The sequence below is a fragment of the Suricata suricatta genome, chromosome 11 (assembly GCF_006229205.1).
Source record: "Suricata suricatta isolate VVHF042 chromosome 11, meerkat_22Aug2017_6uvM2_HiC, whole genome shotgun sequence".
Classification (NCBI taxonomy): Eukaryota; Metazoa; Chordata; class Mammalia; order Carnivora; family Herpestidae; genus Suricata; species Suricata suricatta.
This window is the reverse complement of record NC_043710.1, coordinates 20,862,971-20,886,116: the sequence shown is the minus strand read 5'-3', so window position 1 is coordinate 20,886,116 and position 23,146 is coordinate 20,862,971. Positions and strand designations below refer to the sequence as shown.

General features: G+C 36.2%; 1 protein-coding gene across 1 annotated transcript in view; it reads right to left on the bottom strand.

Moving 5' to 3' along the window:
- LRRC4C (leucine rich repeat containing 4C) overlaps positions 1-23,146 on the bottom strand; it is a 1,176,981-nt gene that overhangs the window by 844,401 nt on the left and 309,434 nt on the right. The gene's annotated exons all lie outside the window — the stretch shown is intronic.

The following is a 23,146-nucleotide window of genomic DNA, read 5'->3' as shown; positions in this document are numbered from 1 at the left end:
AGCTCTCTAGAAAAAAAAATGTGTATCCTTTATCTCCATGCCTGTCCTCAGTGCTAAGGACATATATTAGCTTTTCAATAAACATTTGCAAATTAAAATCTGTACAATAAATTACAATAAATGCAAGGAAAGTAGTAAGAACTAGATATAGTGAAGGCACAGAGACTTGACAGCTTTGCTTAGGATGACCCAGAAAGAATGAATGAACAAAAGTTATCCTAGAATATCTACTTGTCAAATATACTATTGTCTATGAAATTTGTATATTATGTGCAGTTGAAGGTATAAGATGACATTTTTATAAAATCGTTAGTATCTTGATAATTCATAAAGCTTTAACTTTTGTCTGAACTATTGGTTCTTGACAGAATATGCTCCCATTTTAAAAGGTTCTGATTAGTTTCACTGGAAACATACATTTAAAAAAATTTTTAATGTTTATGTATTTTTGAGAGAGACAGAGTGTGAGCAGGGGAGAGGCAGAGAGAGACAAAAGTGTGAGTGGAGGAGAGGCAGAGAGAGAAGGAGACACACAATCTGAAGCAGGCTCCAGGCTCTGAGATGTCAGCACAGAGCCTGATGTAGGGCTCAAACCCACAGAGTGGGAGATCATGGCCTGAGCTGAAGTCGGACGCTCAACTGACTGAGCCACCCAGGGACCCCTGGAAACATACATTTTAAATGTGAAGTAAACGTTTCTTGCATACCACAATGACCCACATCATTATCATGACTGACTTTCAGAAACATTAACAACCTACCAAGAATGATAGAAAAATGTATTTACTGGATGTCTGGTACACTTAATGCATGAGGAGTTGCTAGGGAAAATTAGTATATCTACATTCGTTGCCAAACCCAAATTCAGAAAATGTTGGTGAGCATTACATAAGGTAATTTGGCTGGCCACACGAATTTTTTGACATGAAGTTCTTCCTTCAATTTGGATAATGTAGTACTCTGTGGAAGTAGGATTATATATATATATATATATATACATATATATATATATATGTATGTATATATATATACATACACACACACACACACACACACACACACACATATATATATATATATATATATATATATATAATTGGTGTCTTTCTTATGCCTTCTCCCTCTTTCTTCATTCCCTCCCCACCCTCACCACAGAATACTGTTTTGAGCCATGTAGTTACCTTGTACTTTTCTACTAGGTGATTGAAGATAATTGTGTTAGAAAATGGTGAGATTGGGATTCAGAGTGAAAATGTTTACTGATAGATTTCAATGGATAAAAAAATAATAGCTTCATACAGTCATTATGCTCTTTTTAAAGCAAGTCCATATAATCACCAATCAAGAAATTTCTATAATTATGAATTGTAACAAAATGTTGTGATAGAGATGGTTGCAGAAAAATAAGAGGTTTTATTCAGAATGAGAAACAAAGCCAACAATGAAGCTTCAAGCAAATCCACATTGCCTTGGTCCCAGAGTCACAACTCTGAGGCATCGTGGGCAACTATGATTCTATCAAGTAATAAACCCAAAATATTGGCAAGTCTCCTTCCCTGCTTCTCAAAAGATCTCTTCTTTTCTAATCTATTATTTGTTTTTGAGAAAATGAGTGGGCACAAGTGGGTTCGGAAGGGCAAAGAGAGAATCCCAAGGCGGCTCCTGCCCGGTAGGGAACTCAGTGCAGGGCTCCATCTCACAACTGTGAGATCATGCATGACCTGAGCTAAAATCAAGAATTGGATGCTTAACCACCAGATACACCCACGTGTCCCTCTCTTCCTTAATATTGCACCCATATCCTAATACCTAGAAAAAAATATTTTGGGATACTCTGTATAACAACTACAGAAGACTTTATTAACTATCTAGTTCAACCATCACATCATCACATTATATAGATAAGAAAACTGGGACCAGGGAAGAAGTTTTACCAAAGGAGTCAAACAGCTCATCAAATGCTTCCCACAACACCATCTGCCCTCACTGAAACTCCTAAACTCCATCCAAAGTAACCCCTTCATTCATCTCTTCAAGAAAAAACTCAAGGAAGAAGTACTTCCCTCAAATTCGGGGTGTTCTTTCTTTTCTCCTCTGACATTGCTTATTTCTTCAAGATTGGTTCTGGAGATATGGCCTCTAATCCTTCCTCTACCACAGAAGGGTTGACAAAGACAAAATGCCATCTTCTCCTTGAGGAGAACCTTGTCCAACACTTCATAGTTGACTTTCCCGAAGCAAGCCACTTATGGTCTTTCTGCTCCAGGGAAAGTCAGAAATATCAATAACTATCTGCCCATATTTATTTAAAAGAACATCTCCAGAGAGGCACCTGGGTAACTCAGGTGGTTAGGTGTCGACTTTGGCTCAGGTTATGACCTCACAGCTCATGAGTTCGAGCCCTGTGTCAGGTTCTGTGCTGACAGCTCAGAGCTTGAAGCCTGCTTCAGATTCTGTCTCCCTCTTTCTCTGTCCCTTCTTTGCTCACAGACTGTCTCTCAAAAATAAATAAGCATTATAAAAAAGGGAAAAAAAGAACATCTCTGGAATTTGACCCTCCAGTTGAATCCTAACTCCAGCACATAAAAGCTGAGTGAAGTATGGCTTTTGTTTCAATGTCCCTGGTCCTCAGATTTCCTACCAGTCTGATAAGGGCAATAATACTGGTGCTGTGTGTGATTATTGGGAGGATTAAGTGATTTAATAGAAAGCACAAAAAACATGCTTACTGCTACTAATAGCTAATTTTTTTAAGAACAACTTTTTTGAGAACTGTCATTTACACTTTATATTTAATTCTTACAATAAATTTACATGTGATATTTTGTTCCAATCTTCAAGTGAGTAAACTAAGACAAAGAGAAGGCAAACAACATACCCAATATTGGTGAGATGAAAAAATAGATTAACTGATATTTCACTCCTAAACTGCACTCTAACATGTTAATCTAAATTTTAGCTTTTGTTATCATCACTGATATTTCTGAAGGCATTAAATTAGTCCACATGTGGTTAGTACCTATAGCTTTCTATGCATACAGTGCTGTGGTCAAAACTTTTTATTGTTACTTTTCACAAGTTTTATCCATCCATTATTCAAAATATCTTTTTGGGGCACCTGGGTGGCTCAGTCAGTAAAGCGTACAACTTTGGCTCAGGTCATGACAGTTTTTGGGTTCAAGCCCTGCATCAAGCTTTCTACTGTCAGCACAGATCCCATTTTGGATCCTCTGTCTCCCCCCACCCCCGACACTGCTCTGCCCCTATCTTGCTCATGCTCTATTTCAAAAATAAACATTTAAAAAAATTAAAATACCTTTTCATAGTGCTGAATGTCAATGTTTTATCTCTTCTTGACTCTTCAGCCACTTGATATTAATCCAAACATTGGGAAAAGCTCACTAAATATATATCAGAAATGGTTTCTTTTATAAAAGAGGACATTTTTCCCCTTTGTAGCTTTTGATTACTTGCTTTGTTCTATTCCAGTAGTTTTTAAATGTAAGCAAGCCTCATAATAACCTGGAGAACTTGTTAAAATACATATTAATGAGACTGGCTCACCCCCGGGGTTTCTGATTCAGTGGGTCTGTGTTCAAATCCAAGAATGTGCCTTTCCAGGGCACCTGAGTGGCTCAATAGGTTAAGTGTTCAACTTTGGCTCAGGTCATGTTCACACAGTCCGTGGGTTCAAGCCCTGCATTGGGCTCTGTGCTGACAGCTAGCTCAGAGCCTGGAGCCTGTCTTCAGATTCTGTGTCTTCCTCTCTCTCTGACCCTCCCCTGCTCATGCTTGCTTGCTCTCACTCTCTCTCTCTCTCTCAAATATAAATAAGACATTAAAAAAATTAAAAAAAAAAAAAAGAATGTGCCTTTCCAGAAGATTTTCCAAACTGCAGATGTTGATGGTCAGGGGACCACTTTGAGAATAACTGTGTTAGGCACTACATTAATGCATTTATGTGTTAACTCCAATCCTCATCACCAATATAGGAGAAAGATGTTATTCTTATTCACAGTCTATAAATGAAGAAATTGAGGGATTGAAAATTTAGGTAACTTGTCCAGAGTAACAAAGCTAGTAAGAGGTGGCATCATGATTTAAGCAAACTGTTCCAAAGCCCTTACATTCACTTCATAATTCCTCTATGTTGCCTCCTTGCAGCTATAAATAATGAAACTCATCATTTACTGACTCATAAGGTTGTTGTAGGAGCCCAGTTAGATATAAAAGGTGAGGCACACAGAGAGGGACTCATTAATGCTGCTTTCTGTAAACACATTGGGATTCGTAACCACCAGTCTCTCTGCATTTCCAATGACTCCAGATAAAAGACCAACTGTTAAATCTCCCTTAGGTTTTGTATTATGCTACCAAAATGGGATTGGTTTTTCCAAATTTGACAAAGAAGATGACAAAATAAGGCAGCATAAATACATATTGTTGTTAAAAATGGGACTGAGCAATGAAAGCCTTTTCTCCTTAAAACTTTGAAACATTAAAGAAAATTTGTGCCATTCTGCCTAGAACTAAGGGATGTGTAGCGGCCACGGAGCACCTCATCTGTACTGTACACAAAACCTTAACTTAGGGCACCCAAGTGAAAGCAGCCTTTCCTCATATGAATTTTGCATACCTGAGGTTGACACAACTATAAAGTTCATCAATACCCTTGGTGCAGTCAATCTGTCATGATCAACTTTACAGAAAAATGTTCTGTCCATTATACATCCTTAAAATGTACCCAAATTCAGTGTTATCCCATCAGGTAGCTGACACAAAATCTCTCTATTACAAAAGATTTGGTAATAAGGAAGTTAGGAGATGATGATAAATGTATTAGGAATATTTTGCTTATTATCTTTTAGAGTTGGATGCCCAATAACCCTCACAAATATAAGGAGAAGTTCATCAGACAAGGTTAATTTGTTGCATTAACTATTTGGGAAGTAAATGAATCCAAGATGCCAACAACCAGGAGTTGTCATGGTCCTATGGACTCTCTGGCAAGCTAATGTATCAAGATGTCCCCTCTGCATTGAATGAGGTAAGTTCGCCACATCCTGACACTGATTGCTTAATGACAGAAACAAGTTGAGCCTTTCTGTCCAGTTTCCAATCTCAGCATCTCCTGGAGAGCAGGCGCTTTGGCAGAAATCAGCGTCTCCTTGACAGCCCTGGACAGGGAGGCTGAGAGCTGAATGAACTCGGAGAATGTGTTCCTCCCTTGCTTTAGATGCTGTCTCTCAGGTGGGCAGGGCAGCCTCGGGTTGTTTGCAGGAGGTGACAGATCTTTAATCTCTTTCCCTGTCAGTCTGCTGCTGTATTCCAAATTAAATCCAGGGAGTTGCAGTAATGGCTTTGAATCAAGGCGATGGGCATAGAACAAGCCCTTTCCTTGTGTCTATACAAATTTCATAAACAAATATGCATCTGTTTCTCTCTTCAGTGACAGGGAAACTACTGTAATTTTATAGTTGTACTCATGCTTTCTCTCCTTCATCACTTTTGCATATTAGCACTTCATATATTTGGGAAGTCTTTTTTTCAATGGTCATTTCAATACTCAAGAATTAATGTATAGGTACAGATTTTTGTAAAAATGCAAATAAAAAAGGAGACTGCATATGCCGCACACTTGAGATTGTGATGAGTTCTCATTGGACTCCACAGAGTGGTCAGAAAGACACACATATGTGTGTGCATGGACACATGCGCATGTTTGTCAGCGTGTGTGTGTTACTGTGCATATATGAATTAGCATGTGTTGGGTTATAGTAGACAGACACAGAGTCAAAAGACAATCAAGAGAATTCTCTGAAGGTTTGATGTGCCTATAGGTTCAGTCATATCATTGTATGTTTAAATTCTGCACACAATATCTACTCATGATACCAATTTTAGAATTAATGACTATGTGTATTTGGTGAAGCATGGGTAAGAAGGGGACACTGGGGTGATATCACCCTATAAAAGTCAGCATTTCTTGTAGGTTATGAATGGATTAATTTAAATTGGTCCTCAGCTCATGAGCCAAGAACACAAGAAAAATGTCAATGGCATCAGGGCATCAGGTCCATTGCAAAGCCTCCTAATAAATATGAATAAGATGATTTTACTTCTTTATTTTTCTCCTGCTGCTGCTGATGGGGAAGATGACAGCCTACTCGTGTCTGCCCAGCACTGGGCTGCGAGTTTACATTAAGCGGCATGTGTTCTGTCATTACTGCACTGTTTGGAGGGATAACGTTTTTGTCTAAACTATACCACAGGCAGAGATGATTTCTGAAAGCCACTCAGCAATTCACAAAGGAGAAGATTTTCTGCATCTTTTAAAATTTTCTGGCAGTTTCAGCATAAAATAATGAGTCACTAGAGGCTGAGGAAGAAGAAAAAAACATTTATATATATATGTCTGTGTACGTGTGTGTATATATGTACATATATGTATATGTGTGTGTGTATTTGTGTGTGTGTGTATATACACCTTTTCCTGTAGACCAGGTAACCAGGTAACTAGTAGTTGGGATATCTCAACTGTAATCCCTTTAACCGTTCATCCCCATGTGGCTTTTGACCATTCATTTTCCGATGATTTAGACAACATATGTGTCCTAGATCCAATAGCCAATATTCATCTTGGCCCTCATTTCTAAGTTTTTGTCTGAATTATCTGCCTGGTATTGCGAGCCGTCCAGCCCGTTGCCTACTCTGGGACTTGCTAGTTTCCTTCCAATTGATGTGAGCTGTGTTCCTGAAACACAGTTGAAGTGGAGCCTTGCTTCCTTGTTATGAACATGGTACTGATGGTGTTTGCCTACATTCCAGGCAAGACTGTTGTTTCTGAGACAAAATCTTTAGGATCATCCTGTCCCTATTTATTAATCAGTTAGTATGTGTCCAATCATATTAGATTTAAACAGATAGGCATATGAATATAGATTATTAAGAAAAAAGATAAACACAGGGTACTTAGTACTGTCAGCTTTGGATTAAAAAAATGATTCCAGTCCCAGCTCTCCCACCTGCATCCTGCATGATGTTGGGCATGCTACCGGGCCTCCTTAAGCTTCAGGTTTTTCAACTGTAAAATTGGGATATAAAATACCTAGACCATCAGGTTTCAGAAAAGTTAATAATACACACACACACACATATATATACACACCACATATATACACACACACATACACATACACATATGTATATATATATAAACACATAGAATTTAACAAAGTAAGGCACATAGTAATTACACAGTAAATGGGTGATATCTATATCTATATTCACTTATGTAACAATAGATTCTTATAAATGAATGAATTGTGATGTTTGATCCTAGAGCAGAGAGAAAGTAACTAAAGGTACCATAGGTGCAGAAAGTCTGGTGACAAAAGCAAAATATAATAGTCATAATAATAATAGTGATAATCATAATAATAGCTAATATCATTGAGCACTTACTGATTTCCAGTAGTAACACTATCATTTTTGGAGGAAAGGCAGAATGGTCAGTGGATAAAGGGGATGAGAAAACAACAGTTGCTGAAATGGAGGGAAATCACTCAAACCCCTCTATAACTTTGATCTTACCATGATGACACTCATGAATCTCATTTATGATTCTGCTCTCAGAAATTTATTTTAAGCTTTTTGCTGCTGTTACTGACGTTCAGTAGAAACAAAAGCAATAAGTACAGTGATGCACTGAAATCTTAAATATGTAGAGATATTTGATATTCCAAATGCCCAAACCTTTCTAGCCCTCCCTGTAATCATGCCTTTTGCAATGTGACTTTGCAGCTCCAACATCAATAAATTGAATTGCACTTTTTTCCTCACCACTAGAATCCGGGTTGGCCTCGGGCTTTCCTTAGGCCAACAGAAAGCCATGAAAATGAGTTTGTCTAATTCCAACTCAAGCTCTTCCTTTTCCCTTTTGGATCTGTGACAGCCACCATGTGAGCAAGACCATGCTTCGCCTGCTGGAGAATGAAAAACTTGTGCAGGCCTCCTCATCGCTCTAGCTGAAATCAAGTGAACTCCCCAAAGCAAAGTCATCTAGCTGATCTGCCTTTAACAACTGATACCAAGAGAGCCCAGCTGAGACCAGAAGAACTATCCAGCCAAGTTCAGCTCAGACTGCTGACCCACAGTATTGAGAACTAAATAAATGGTTTTATTTTAAGTCACTTAGTTTTGGAATGGCTTACTGAGGCAAATGTTTAGCAATACAACGAAACATTAGGCATCACACAACAAAATAGTAGGCAAGCTTTAATATGACAATGATGATGTCTCACTAAAATCATGAATATTTTATTATATAATATTAAATGAAAACAGCAGAATGTAAATATCAGTCTGTATACTGTTATTGGAATTATGCAAAGTTATGCATGCAAGTAAAAAGTGCATGTAAAAAAGACATGATTAAGTATCAGGTTGTTATTATTTTGTTTCCATTAACATAATTATATTGTATAGTCTGATGAAAATATTTGTAGGACATAAAGTCAAAGACATTCTCGAGTTATAGGATATCTTACTGTGACATTATTAAATCAGTGAAAAGTACAAACAAGCCTTTTGCCTTCCTTTCCCAATGATCATTATTGAAGAAAATGAACAAAATGTACCAATAGAAATATTGCAAAAGTGGAAGTAAATCTCTTTATTAGTTAGGAGTTAAAGGAAAAATTCACATTAGCTAATTTTGCTCTCATTATCAGACTGTTCAAATTTGAAATAAAAATGGGGATTTAAATACTCCATGGATCATAAAACTCATTTTAACAGTGAAAGATATTGATAACAGCTAAACTCTCATATGCTAAAAGTCAGCATTTAAATGTTAAAGGTGACTGACCTAAGATTAGGAAGAAACAATTTCGGCAATAATTCTAAAAATCACTACTACTAGAATGGCTCATTCCTTTACTAAATGTAGATGCACACATCATAAAAGCATTGCCCCAAGAAAATGAAGCTGACTTCTATGCAAAAACCAAAGAACTGCATAGAAATTGCAAAGGCATGTCCTTGGAAATTCACCCCTGAACAATATATCTCCTTAATCCCGTGGGCTGCTGAAGCACAATGCTGTTTTTCTAGCTGAGTGTGCATATTTGCTGCATCAAGAGGGATGCAGAGTTTGGCTTCCTTCTTGCATTATGATGGCAATTTATTTTGACAGTTTCCTCGGACCCCAAACATTGTCAGACATCCAACATGCTGCAGATTGAACTTTAAGCATTCAAAAGCCCTGTAGTGTGAAGTTGAAACCAGGGAGGTGGGAACCAAAGTCAAAGAAAGCAATGCAGAATTTGTGTTTCACTCTTTTCTTACAAAAACCAAGTATTCAGAACTGAATCTGTAACTTATTTCGATTTTGGTCAATGTCCATTCTTTCCTAGATCACACACATTTAATGTGTCCTTCTAACCTTAAATGTTCTGTTACCAGGACCAGTTCATTCACATCCCAACTGATAAACTCAGTTTCACCTTTCCTGTTCATCAGGCCCTCCCACCAGCCATTGAGTAGCTTCTCCCTGCTCTAAGAAGACAAAATAGCCCTCTACTTGCAATTCTTACCCTCTCTCTTCTACATGCAGAACCTCTTCCACTTGGTATGTAGCAGGATGCTGTCTTACTGAGTGAGGAAAACTTTACTGTGATGCCATTGACCTAGTTTGAGGGTTGTTAAAAAATAAACAGCCCTGTGAAACTCATCACTCATTGTAAGGGTATTGCCAAGGACATCATTCATTACATCATATGGTGTCCTATTTATGAAGCCTTTGAAAGAAATTCTTGTCTCATATTTATACAAAGAATAGTTTTACTTCTCCTAAGTATTTGTCCTGTGTTTACTTTTTAGTTGTTTACTTATAAGAGACATTGTGAACTGTGTAAACAATACAATATGCGGTTAACTCAAGGAAGCTGTATAATTTATCATACTCTAACAATTTATCATTGCCTATGGTTCTTCTTTGCCTCCACCCTTGTTTTCTCGTATTGATCCACTACACTTTCATTGTTGTTACTTGCTTATCATATCCATGTAGCTTTTAGCTAACATTCAAGGAGCAACCATTACGTCTGGCAGTGGTTTTATGTACATTGCATGAATTAAGCCATTTGAATCCTCCTTTCCAATGTATAAGAGAGCTACTAGAATCATCTCAATTTTGCAGAAAGAAAAAAAAGTGAATAACTAGATTGAGTGAGTAACTACCCTAAGGTCACACAGTCAGTGAGTAGAGGAGGCACCTGAAGTAAAAGTCTTTCTAGAACAAGACACAATGGATAATTTGCTTCACTTGAGGAAGACTTGGGATGATTTATCTAAAATGAAGGTAATTCTACTAGGTAAGCAAGTTGGTCTTAATATCTCAAGTGACAGAACAATTTTGCAGTTCTGTCTGATGATCTGTTGGAGGATTCCTGAAATCTTATGCCATTAATTGCCTTCCCTAAAACCGCAAGAGATTTGAACAAAATCTAGATCTAATTTACAAGGTTTAGGGGTTTGCATATGCAAATTAGAGGACTAGCTGCCACCAGGCAGTCTCCATGACTTTCAGGATCCTGAACCCTATGGTTGTTGTTGTTGGTTTTTTTTGATGACTTTCAACTTGGATCGCTTTTGAAAAGTTAACCTTGCCTTACTCAGATTAAATACAATTATGCTGAACAGATACCAGCTATTGAAAGACACAAGTTTTGTGTAAGTGGGCTGAGGATATTAGTTTCATATTGCAATAGTGAATTTTCCATGTTAGCTATTAAAAATCAACTAGTGTAGGAATATACAGAAACTTTTCCCTTCAAAAACATCCTTTTACAGACCTTTCAAGGGAAAGATAAATTTTGATCTGGTATCTTTGTGTCCTGGACAATGTAAAAAAAAATTCATTTTGCTTTTTATTGCAAACAATGCAAACAAACTCTGGTCAACTTAAACAGGAAAGGTAGTTATTGGAAGGCGGTAAAGGAACAGACAGAATCAAAGACAGCCCTAATTGCCTGGGTGGCTCAATTTGTTAAGCGTCTGACTTCAGTTCAGGTCATGATCTCATGGTTAATAGGTTCAAGCCCCATGTGGGGATCTGTGCTGACAGTTCAAAGCCTGGAGCCTGCTTCAGTCTCTCTCTCTCTCGCTCTCTCTCACTCACTCTCACTCTCTCTTTCTCTCTCCTCTACCCTGCTTGCATTGTCTCTCTCTCAAAAATAAATAAATATTTAAAAAACTTTTAAAGAAAGAAAGCCCTGAAAATTAGCAGAAACCAAGAAGAAATTGGTGTCTAGAAAACCAGATGGCTAGTTCTACCTTTGGACATTGGAAGTTGATGCTAGTATTGCTACCACTACATCCACCTTGGATGCTACTGCCAATGGTTAGAATTGATTTAAAGTCTCAGTCCAGAGTATCATATTGACTGTGCCACTTAATGATATACAATATGTAGCAAATTTCTGGCCTTTTAAGTTTACATAATGGAAGGAAGAGCCCTGCCATATACTAAGTTTATACAATTACAATTTGCTCATAAAAGTGGATCCAAAGACCGAGCTGCCAAAAAGTGAGACGTGTTCACAAAATGAACAAATAAGTTCTGTTTCCTTTTCATTCATTCAGCAGTCCATCTTTCCAGCTATCCAAGCCAGCCAGTCATATATTCAACAAATACCTAGTGAGTTCCAGATACAGTATTAAATAATGAGAATTGTGTTGGCTATCTTTGGCTTGCCTTTTCTGATTCATTCCCCACTGTTCTCACTCTACTGGGTGCCTCAAAGATCAGTTCATTATATAAAGACTTACTGGGCTCCACTGCCTCTAGATTCTGGTTGTTTAGATAGTGGCACGAGCATAGATTGAAGGTTGGGAGAAGACAGAGCCAAGTATTCCTCCCCAGTACTCTGCTGGATCATTGTTTGGCAGTGGCTTTATTAATCTATTAAGGCCATAGTTCATACGAGACAACCTGATCTCACCTAAAACTACAGCTTTCACAGACTGTGGTAACCATTTACTAACTTTGCTCTTTTGGTCTAAGCATAGTAGAAGCCACCTACTGTAGCTGACCTACAAGTGATTTAACCATCTTGTGTTGGTTCTCTTTATCCAGAATTCTCAGTCAGATCTCCCTTTTAAAATATTCTACAAATGCCCTTTTGTAGACTGCAATCTGTTTGTTGTTGAAAATGACTTTAGAGGATAAATTAGTCATTAAGACCATTAGTCCTTAAACATATTGTACTTACAGTTTCACAAAGCTATGACTTTCATGTACCCTGAAGCCCTCTCACATTGAACAGAGGCAGGCTTAACAAGTATTACATGTTCTACATCAATGTTCCAATCCTGAAATTTGAAAATGGCTACTTCTGTAGCCAGTGTTGGGCACTGTGACAAATATCCAATACATACACACATGTACTCTTTTTCCTAAAATACTTATTTTAAATTTGTCTTTGGGTCTTCCCTATCCCATTACCCAGTAGTGTTTACCACACAATTAAATGCTTGCTACACCACTAAATGTCACCTATATTACTTTAGAATATAATCACATGAAGAAATGAATGTAAGCCAACACAATAGAGTAAATGTATGTGTATTTGTAATGAAGATCTTGATTAACCTCATCATTTTATCTGACCCTGTCAGTGAGATCACAGGAACACAGGATGGGGTCAGAACACTGCTATGGGGGGTTAGCCACATATTAGAGGGGATAATAGAAAGAAAGACATGGGGGAAGGAGATGTTAGCGGAGTCATAAAGCAAATACTGTCAACTCAGATAAGGGGGGCAGAGATCACATCCAAGTAGGTCAGTGATTTCTGGTTCTTAGCAGTCAACAATGTAAGGAAAGTCTGTCTAAAAACTAAATAGCAGAAGTAGTGTCAGCATCTGTAGGAAATGGTCTCACCTAGAGAATGCTACAAAATATAGGGGAACAACATGATCTACAGCTGGCTTAAATAAGGAGGAAAGGTAGAACAATGCCAGATTGGTGGTGCATAGTGTAACAATCCTCTTCCTCCTAGGAACCAATGCACTAGGAAACTGGAAAAATGGAAAAAAAAACAAAAACAAAACAAAACAAAAAAAAAACTCTGGTACCCGAGGGATGAAAGCTAAAGGGAAATGTGAAGTTAGAAATCAGGAAAATATCAGAACACTCTGTAGTCACATTTAGGGACTTTGCTTTTGGCCAGGTAAGAGTTCCAGCCTTCAATATTTAGCTGAGTGGGAAGCACTGATATGCTATTGGTTCAATGGAAAAGTCTCCTCACAAGGTTCTCAGTACTAACAGCTGAAATGATGCTGGGAACAGCTGATACACTAAGCATCCTGGTTTTTTAATGCTTATTTATTTTTGAGAGACAGAGAAACAGAACATAAGCGAGCAGGGGAAGGGTAGAGAGAGAAGGAGACACAGACCCTGAAGCAGGTTCCAGGCTCTGAGCTGTCAGCACAGAGCCTGATGCAGGGCTTGAACTTAAGAACCAAAAGGTCTTGATCTGAGCCAAAGTCGGCCACTTAACCTACTGAGCCACCCAGCCATTCCCTAAGCATCCTGTTTTATCTCCTCTTTTCTCCCATCCCAAAAACCTAGATTAATTGAGCGAAATAATGCAAACTGCCTTATTGTTTGAGAACAAGCAATAACTATAATGTCAATGTATATGGAAGTATAAAATGAGATATATGCAAATAACATAAAAACTAATTCATAAAGATATATGCACCTTTATGTTTATTGCATTATTTATAACAGCCAAGATATGGAAGCAATGTAAGTGTCCATCATAAATAAATGGATAGAAAATACCATATATGTGTGTGTGTGTGTATATATATATATATACATATATATATGTATGTATATGTATATGTGTGTGGGTGGGTGGGTGGGTGTGTGGTGTGTAACTGAATATTACTCAGCCATTAGAAAGAATGAAATCTTGCCATTCTTGGCAATATGGATGGACCTGGAGGGCATTATGGTAAGTGAAGTAAGTCATCCAGAGAAATAAAAATACCATATGACTTCACTTATATGTCAAATTTAAAAATAAGAAAACCAGAAAGAAATAGACTAATAGAGACAAAAAAACAAACATATGTTTGCCAGAAAGAAGGGAGACTGGGAGACAGGAGATTATGAAATACAAACTTCCAGCTATTAAATAAATAAGTCATGGGGATAAACATTACAGAATAGGGAATATAGTCAATACAGAATAGGGAATATGGTAATAACACACATGGATAGATTTTAACTATGCATATCGTGGTGAGCATTGAGTAATGTACATAATTATCAAATTACTAGGTTGTATACTGAAATAATGTAACTTTGCATGTTAACTATACTTCAATAATATAAAATAAATAAATAAGAAATTTGGATCATTTCTTTTAGAAAATCATTCTGAATTTCCACATATCCATATGGTTTCTTGTACCAATAATTAGTGCCACAAGTTGGAAACAGAGATAATAACAAATAAAGAAACAAATGAACACTGAATATATAAATTTGCATGACAAAATAAGGAAAAATTGGGCCACACATATATAATAGGTATCTTTATTGTCAGAAAAAGCGGTTTCAATCTACCAATGTGTATTATCATTCTCTGAGCTTAGTTATAATACACGGGGCTCCCTAATTGTATTTTTATAGGTAGAGTATATTTTAATGGAATGGTATCTCTTGCAATTAGGATTCCATGAGTTTCAGAAAGTGATGCTTTGTGTATTATAAATCTATTACAGCATTCTGAACTATAATAGCCACGTGTGTATAGAAATGTCAGAAGACCTCTAGATCTTCTGATAAAAACTCCAAAACAATTGGAAATTCTCACATGTAAGTGTTAGTAAAGGTCATAGAGCTGCTCTTGAAATCCTTCCAAGGACAGTAAATTCTCTAACCAATTATTTTCTTGCTCTCAAGCAACTCTAGATTTTATAAATGGTTTCTTATACTGAGCTATTATCAGGTGTTTTATAAGTTCTACTACTAATTCTAGCTTTGTTTTCAGAGGCAGATGGAACAAATTTACTCATTTTTTCTCAGATTTCCTGACCTCACCTAATTTTTTTCCTGTGTGATATCTTTCCTAGGCCTCCTCATAAACCTATCAACCGAGAATCATTCTACTCTCAAATCTTTTTAAATGCTGTGCTGACAATCACACTATTGAGGGGTGTAAGGTTGGATCAATGCACAAAAGTAGGAGACTACAACTTACCATGTCATACAAACTCTTTTCTTCCTGATAAGGCCAGAAATTTGCCATCATATCACACTGAGGATTCATATTAAGCTTGAGATCAACTCCATGCCCCAGATGTTTTTATGTGAACGATTGCCACAGCATGTCTTCTCTCTCCTATACTTATGCAATTGACTTTTGAAATCTAAATGCCTATCACTGGGCTCTGCACAGTTGTATACAGGAACAACCTACTGGCTTCCTTTGGTGAGTTAATATAATTTTACCCTCAGAAGAGTTCACGATAATAACAATGGCAATGAACCCAATACCAAAAATGGCAAATTACAATTGAATGGCCTCTTAGTGTTTAAAGAGTGCCTTAATGCATGTTTTTTTTACTTTATCCCCATAATCTAGATAGAGATGGTGGATATTAGCACCAATTTGGAGAGGAAGTGACTGAAGCATTAGACATACTATGCTATGATACTTATATGTCTAGTATGTAAAACACAGGCTTAGAACTCTATCTCTTTCCCTCAATCCTGACTTTCTTCCTATCCCAAATACTTTTCAGTAGAACATATAAATCATGTCCTATAAACTCAAGAATTTTGCTAAACATGTTCCATTCAATAGTGCCCGTGCATTTACTAAGTCACCATGAACTTAACTACAGTTAGGCATGCATATCCAGAAGTAGAGATTGTTAAACAACAAGGTTGTCTCTTCTCAGATTCTACTGTTTCTTTTGAGATACTTAAACACTGTCATTTCCTATCTGTGAACATAGGCATTTAGTCATTAACATGAACACTAGGTGATCTATTTTAACAGTGATTGTCTATGAATAAAAATATTATTACTGTGTTAAAAATCCAAGAAGAGATGTTCCCTCTATTCATTATCCCTTTTACTCAGCCTGAAAGTTTTGAAGAATTTGGAAAATATCTACACATTTGTATCAAGCTCACTTCTCACAAGCCAGAGTGGACTTTTTCCTTAAAGTTTAATGAAGAAGAAGAATTGGAAATAGATATATGATGTTTTTAAAATAATAAGAAAAGAGGTACTACAGAAACTTTGGAGTCACAAACCAGGACTAGGTACCTGAAAACATGAGTCATGTGAGAAGACACGTTATTAGCTTGAGGACTAAGAGATTATGAGAGGTTATTGTACATATATTTTCCATCTAGAACATTTAGAATGTCAGGATATTTGTCCGGGCCACAGGAACAAAGGGAAGTAAACCATTGTGTCAAAAGCATAGCGAAAATAAACCCCTATTTTTTATTTCAAGTTTTTATTTAAATTCTAATTATTTAACATAAGTGGTAAAAATGGGTTTCAGGTGTAGAATTTAGTGATTCATCATATACATATAATATACAGTACTCATCACACAAGTGCTCTCCTTAATACCCATCACCCATTTAGCCCATCCCCCCCACCTCTCTCCATCAACTTCAGTTTGTTCTCTATAGTTCAGTCTCTCATTGTTTACTTTCCTCTCTTTTATTCCTTCCCCTATGTTCATCTGTTGTGTTTCTTAAATTCCACATATAAGTTAAATCATATGTTATTTGTCTTTTTCTGACACACAATTCAGCAAAGTCACAGGATATAAATCAATGTACAGAAATCTGTTGCACTTCTATCTGTCAATAACGAAGCAGCAGTAATAAAATCCAAATAATTGATCCCATTTATAACTGTACCCTAAGATACCTAAGAATAAAACTAAACAAAGAGGTAAAAGATTTATATACTGAAAACTATAGAATACTTGAGAGAAACTGAAGAGCACACAAAGAAATGGAAAAACTTTTCATGCTCATGGATTCAAAGAACAAATATTGTTAAAATGTCTATACTATCCAAAGCAATCTATACATTTAATGTAATCCCTATCAAAATACCACCAGCATTTGTCACAGAGCAAGAACAGACAATCCTAAAATATGTTTGGAACCACAAAAGAGCTCAAATAGCCAAAGCAATCTTGAAAAAGAAAAGCAAAGCTGGAGGCATCACAATTCCAGAATTCAAGCTATATTACAAAACTGTGGTTATCAAGACAGTATGACATAACTATATGGTCAACTAATTTTCAACAAAGCAGAAAAAAATATCTAATGGAAAAAAAGACAGTCTCTTCAACGAATGGTATTGGGAAAACTGGACAGCAACATGCATAAGATTGAAACTTGACCACTTTCTTATAACATATACAAAAATAAATTCAGAATGGATGAAAGGCCTAAACTGGAGACAGGAAACTATCAAAATCCTAGAGAACACAGCAACCTCTTTGACCTCACCCATAGCAACTTCTTACTAGACACACCTCCAGAGGCAAGGGAAGCAAAGCAAAATTGAACTATTGGGACTCCATCCAAATAAAAAACTTTCTCCAACCATGTTGAAGGAACTAATCAACAAAACTAAAAGGCAATATATGGAATAGAAGAAGACATTTGCAAATCACAGATATGAGTCTATATGTATCCACAGTCTATAAAGCATTTATCAAACTCAATACTCAAAAAAATAAATAATCTGGTTAAGAAATGAGCAGAAGACATGAAAAGACATTTTTCCAAAGAAGACATACAAATAGCTAACAGACACATGAAAAGATTCTCAACATCACCTATCATCAGAAAAATAAAAAAATAAACCACTATTATACATTCCCAATCATAGCCCAGAACTGCTCTGGAATGATCAAAACTAACAAAGATGAACATGGGGTAGGTGGATAACTGAGGCCATCTGTCTCCAGATCCTAACCTATTAGAATCTAAAATGACAGCCAGAGAAACCAGATAATATTTCTAATGATAACCTCTATAAAATTATTGGTAAAAGCCTATGTTGAATCATGGCATAAAAATATTTAAGATGTAACCAAATGAGAAAAACCTCAAAAAAACTGTTGTTGTCCAAAGATACTCTTGATTTATTAAAATCAAGAAATAACCAGTAAACTCAGTAATAATGAGATTTTCCAAGTCTATCTTTTGCCAATAACTGTTTTTGTCTAAAACAATACTAAATATTATGAGGAGGAGGATGATGATGATATATAATGAACAAAGAAACTAAAATTCTGTACTTTTCAATGCCAAGCAAATGTTTTTCGAACATTTTCATTTCATTACTGTAACAACTATATGACAAAATTGGGGTAGATTGAAAAATTCAGTCATGCTATTTTCAACTCCCGTCATCAAGATAAAATCTGCTTGGGCAAACATTAATCTGCCATGGCTCATGAGCTGCTTTGACCAATAGAATATAGTAGATATGATGTTGTAGAGGGCAAAATTCGACACATTACAGGCAGCAAGGAGACTCTTTAGTTGAAGCAGTAAGTGAAAAAAGAAATTGCCATAGGAAATTGAAGGAAAAAAAGAGATTATAAAACCCTTGACAAACATGTCACTTGTACTAACTTGTATAACGAAAAACATGCCAAATGAATTTGATTATTTGGTGAAGGAAATTTTGAAGCAGAATATTGAAAATGTCACTTGCCTTCTGTGAGCAATGTAGGATAAAGGAGGGAAACAAGTACACTAAATAGAGATTCCACTCATTTGAAATTAGAAGATAGAGAAAATACAAAAATATATAAAAATATTAATAGCAAGACTTATTTGGTTAGTAATATAAAAACCTGTTTCATGTTTTTTAGTCTCTCTCCCACCATTCCTAAAAGAATCTCAAATTAAGAAACAGGTGTCAGAATAGAGATAAAATGAAAAATGAGATGGTAAAACTCTTTGTAAGACCTAAGCAAGAGTCAAGGATCTAGGAAATCCTTCTCACAGGTCTGTGGATCAAAAGGGGTTGCAACAGAACAGCATTATCCACATCTGCACCTAAAGCAAATTACAAGAGTGTGGACATCAAGTCTGATGCCATGATTGATGGGACTTGGAGAGTTTGAATCAAATTCAATGTATTTCCCATGGTGGGGGGGGAAGAAAAATAAATATTAACAGAAGGTGGTTGAGAGTTAATCATTATAGAACAGGTCCCAAAAAAATCATATTTCTAGGGATCTAAGCCTTTGCGAAGCCCTACCCAGGCTGATTCTTGCCTTGGGCTTGTGACTCACTTTGGTCCCTGAAACATCAGCAAACATGAAACAACCAGAGGTCTGATAATCGCCAGCACACTGAGATTGGCATCTTGGAATTCTTCTACTACTAAAGGAGGAGGCTTCAGATAAAAGAACACATGGAATGGGAGAGCCATTCTAGGCATCCCAGCAGAGGTACCAGTTATATGAGTGAGATTATTTTATTTAGATCATGTAACTCCATGGCATTACCTAACATATCCTGACTTCTCCTTGCTTAGCAAGCCAAGATTCCACTGTTGGCCTGCCCTAAATTTCTTACTCTTACTTTCCAGTTCTTCTATCAAGACATGTTCTAGGGGTGCCTGGGTGGCTCAGTCGGTTAAGCCTCTGACTTCGGCTCAGGTCAGATCTCATATTCATGGGTTCGAGCCCCGTGTCAGGCACTGTACTGACAGCTAGCTCAGAGCCTGGAGCCTGCTTGCAGTTCTGTGTCTCCTTCTCTCTCTGCCCCTCCCCCTCTATGCTCTGTCTCTCTCTGTATCAAAAATAAAACATTAAAAAAATAATTTAAAAAAAAGACATGTTCTAGTTGGACCCTCTAAATTGCCAACTGCATTATTTCTATCACTGCTTATTACAACAGTTAAAAGAGAAAGCTTATTTACCTTTGCTAAATTTGGGGGAGACCATCATGATTTGTTAGGAGACTATACTCACTACCATTCTGGCCTTAAATTTGAATTTCCTTAGGACAAGTTGTTGTTATCATAAATGAGTTGAGTAATTATGTAATCTTGGAAGTAGAGAATCTTTAAAGTGTGTTATATAGCCAATAGAAAAATCTCTTTTGATTTGGCAGTCCTAAACTTGTCTAGCAGCCAAAATGAAATAATTGAGCTTGGTAATATGATGAGTTTGCATAAAACTTCCTATACAGGTGTTAATGCATAAACTGAACTGGCTATTTATTTTTTATTCATATAAAATAGTAAATTCTATGAAAATAGATCCATGTTTCTCAAAAGAAATGACAGTGCCCGTCACTGCTCAATAAACAGTCAATAGATGAGATGCTCTTCTAGAATGTGCTTTGTTTCGACAAATTACAACTTTCCTGACAAGTGGGAATGCTTGCAAATATTTAATGTATACTAAATATCTAATACTGATAATTGCACAATTACTTTACTAGGAATTCATTCATGTGACCTCCTCACATCCCTAATGAGTGTTTCTTGTTACTAAATAAAGACATGAAGGCTCTGAATGATTATAACTTTCTCAAAATTTAACAAATTAATCATTGGCAAATAAAATGTTTTCTAATTCCCAGAATGGAATTTTTTCTAGTCCAATGTCTCCCTGACACCTGTCTTTTGGTAGCATTTTTCTGCCGTGAGTCTATAACCCCATAATCTGTACTATCATTTACTAAGTACGTACTTAATAACCACACATGCTTTATTTTAAATAAGTCTTTATATATTATAATAATTGGACAGTTAATATAATTTGCTATATATGAAAGATAATTATAAAATTAATTTAATTAAAGCAAATTATTAAATTTTTGCTACATATCATTGACTCATGAATGCTCTGAGATAGTGGCCCTTTCTCTTTTAATACCAAAAGAGGTTAGCAAGTGGAAGATCTATTAACATCAAATGGGGACTTTCTTTTTGACATATTTAGATGAAATGATATAGAATTGAAAATTGGCTTTCTCTGTAATAATGTGCCCTGTTAGTATTTAAGCATTATTTAAAATTAAATGTATTTGTTTTAAGTACCAACCATATAACACAGGTTCAACAATTTGAAAAACACTGAGCTAGTGTGTGCTTCAGCAACATATGTACTAAGATTGTAACTTTACAGAAGATTAGCATGGTCCTTGCACCTGGAGGTAAGGCAGTGCTGTAAGTCAGATTGCTTCCCCAAATCTGGTGGGGTATATGCTCTTTCTCCTATTTTTCTTTTCATATAATACTTTTTTTCTAAATAGTCATATGTGGGTATTTATAGATAATCCTAGCTCATCTCTCTACATTATCTTAGAAAAGATGCTGTTCCAATGGACTACCTCTATTCACACAACATTAAACAAGTCTATGTCAGTGTATAAATAAATGTGTTTCATTGCAATTGACTAACAAATACTTTTCTCAAGTTAGGTAGGTTATTCAATTGCAGGCTTATCTCTCTCACTGTAGTAGTTTTCTAAGACCTCTCTACTCTTAATAAACAATTCCCTTTCTCAAATTACAATTTTTATTTTATTCTTAATTTTCATGGCAAATTTCTTAAGGCCCCATTCACTCAGTCCATTAATGATGCTTCTGTGTCTCTTTCCTTAGTTCCTTGAAGACTCCCACCATTATATTCAACCAAATCTCTAAAGTCACCAATAATATCTTAGTTGTCATATATCATGGATCTTTCCCTCGCTATATAAGATTTAAGTAATTGTTCCTACTTCACTGCCTTTACTTCTGTGAGATGGGGTCACTAGCCTCACACTGTTTCTGTTATCTTCATCTTATAGATTCAACTATCACCTTTCTGTAAATGAGCCCCAATTACCAAGCTCTGGATTCTGTCTCCAGTTGTCTTCTAACCACCCATAGGAGATAAGACGTTCTTGATTGGAGGAAGGGAAGGGAGTGTGTAACTCAAGCTCATCACTGAACAGGTCCAAATGAAGCTCAACTTTTATTGCCTCAACACTAGTCCTTCTTCTTTGTTTTCTATGGTTCTATTGTCACTTTTATCCAATCAATTTTTCAAACCTAAAATCTTGGAATCCTCTAACTGGCACACCATTGAAGTCCTGTGTTCTACCTGAAACCACCCATTCTTGTCCTCATTCTCACTACCCATAATTCAGGTCATAGTTATGACTTACTTGTCCAATTTTATTGAACTCTACTATTCTCTCCACCTCTAATCACTGACAGTTCCAATTCATCTAGGGCAAGATTGCCAGATAAATTCTTCATGCAGGATGACACTCCTTTGTCATGCTACTACTTGGTCCCAAATCAGTCAATACCTTATAAATATCCCCAAAATAAATTTCAAGCTTCTTAATCTGGAATTCATAATTTTACATCATCCAATCACTTCTTTTACTCAGTATGTATTCACTTTTTGGTTTTGATTGAGCAATTAATTAAAAAGCAGGTTAGTTAAAATACCCAATTTTAAACCATTTTGATCCAAGAAAAAGGGCATAAAAACACATTCATTTGTGAATCATTTCATGTAAAGCTTAGGCTATTTCTTTTCTTTTCTTTCCTTCCTTCCTGCCTGCCTGCCTGCCTGCCTGCCTTCCTTCCTTCCTTAATTCCTTATTTTCTTTTTCTTTCATTCTCCCTCCCTCTCTCTTAGTATACATTAATAAACTGCATAAAACACATATTTTTTCTACTGTTAGTTTCCTTAGAATAGTCTTAGAGATACCAAGGAAGCAGTTTAAATGCATAGACCTTTTAGACTTTAAATTTTCCTCTAAACTTTTAAATTTGACTTTTCCAACCACAAGTTCTGTTGTCATTTTTAAGTGATTCAATGCATTGATTTACTAGCATTCACAGAAAAAAATAACCATCTTTCTTTTTGTCCTTTTATTTCTTTGGCTGACACACTTGTAAATTACTATATATTTACAATAACAAGAACCATTGGCATGGGGAGTTTTAGGAACAAAAGCAAGTAACTCCTGTTAAACACACAATTTGTAGAAGCAAAAATGCACAGATGTGTTGCAGACTTTCTTAGCAGCCCAAGAGTTCAATAT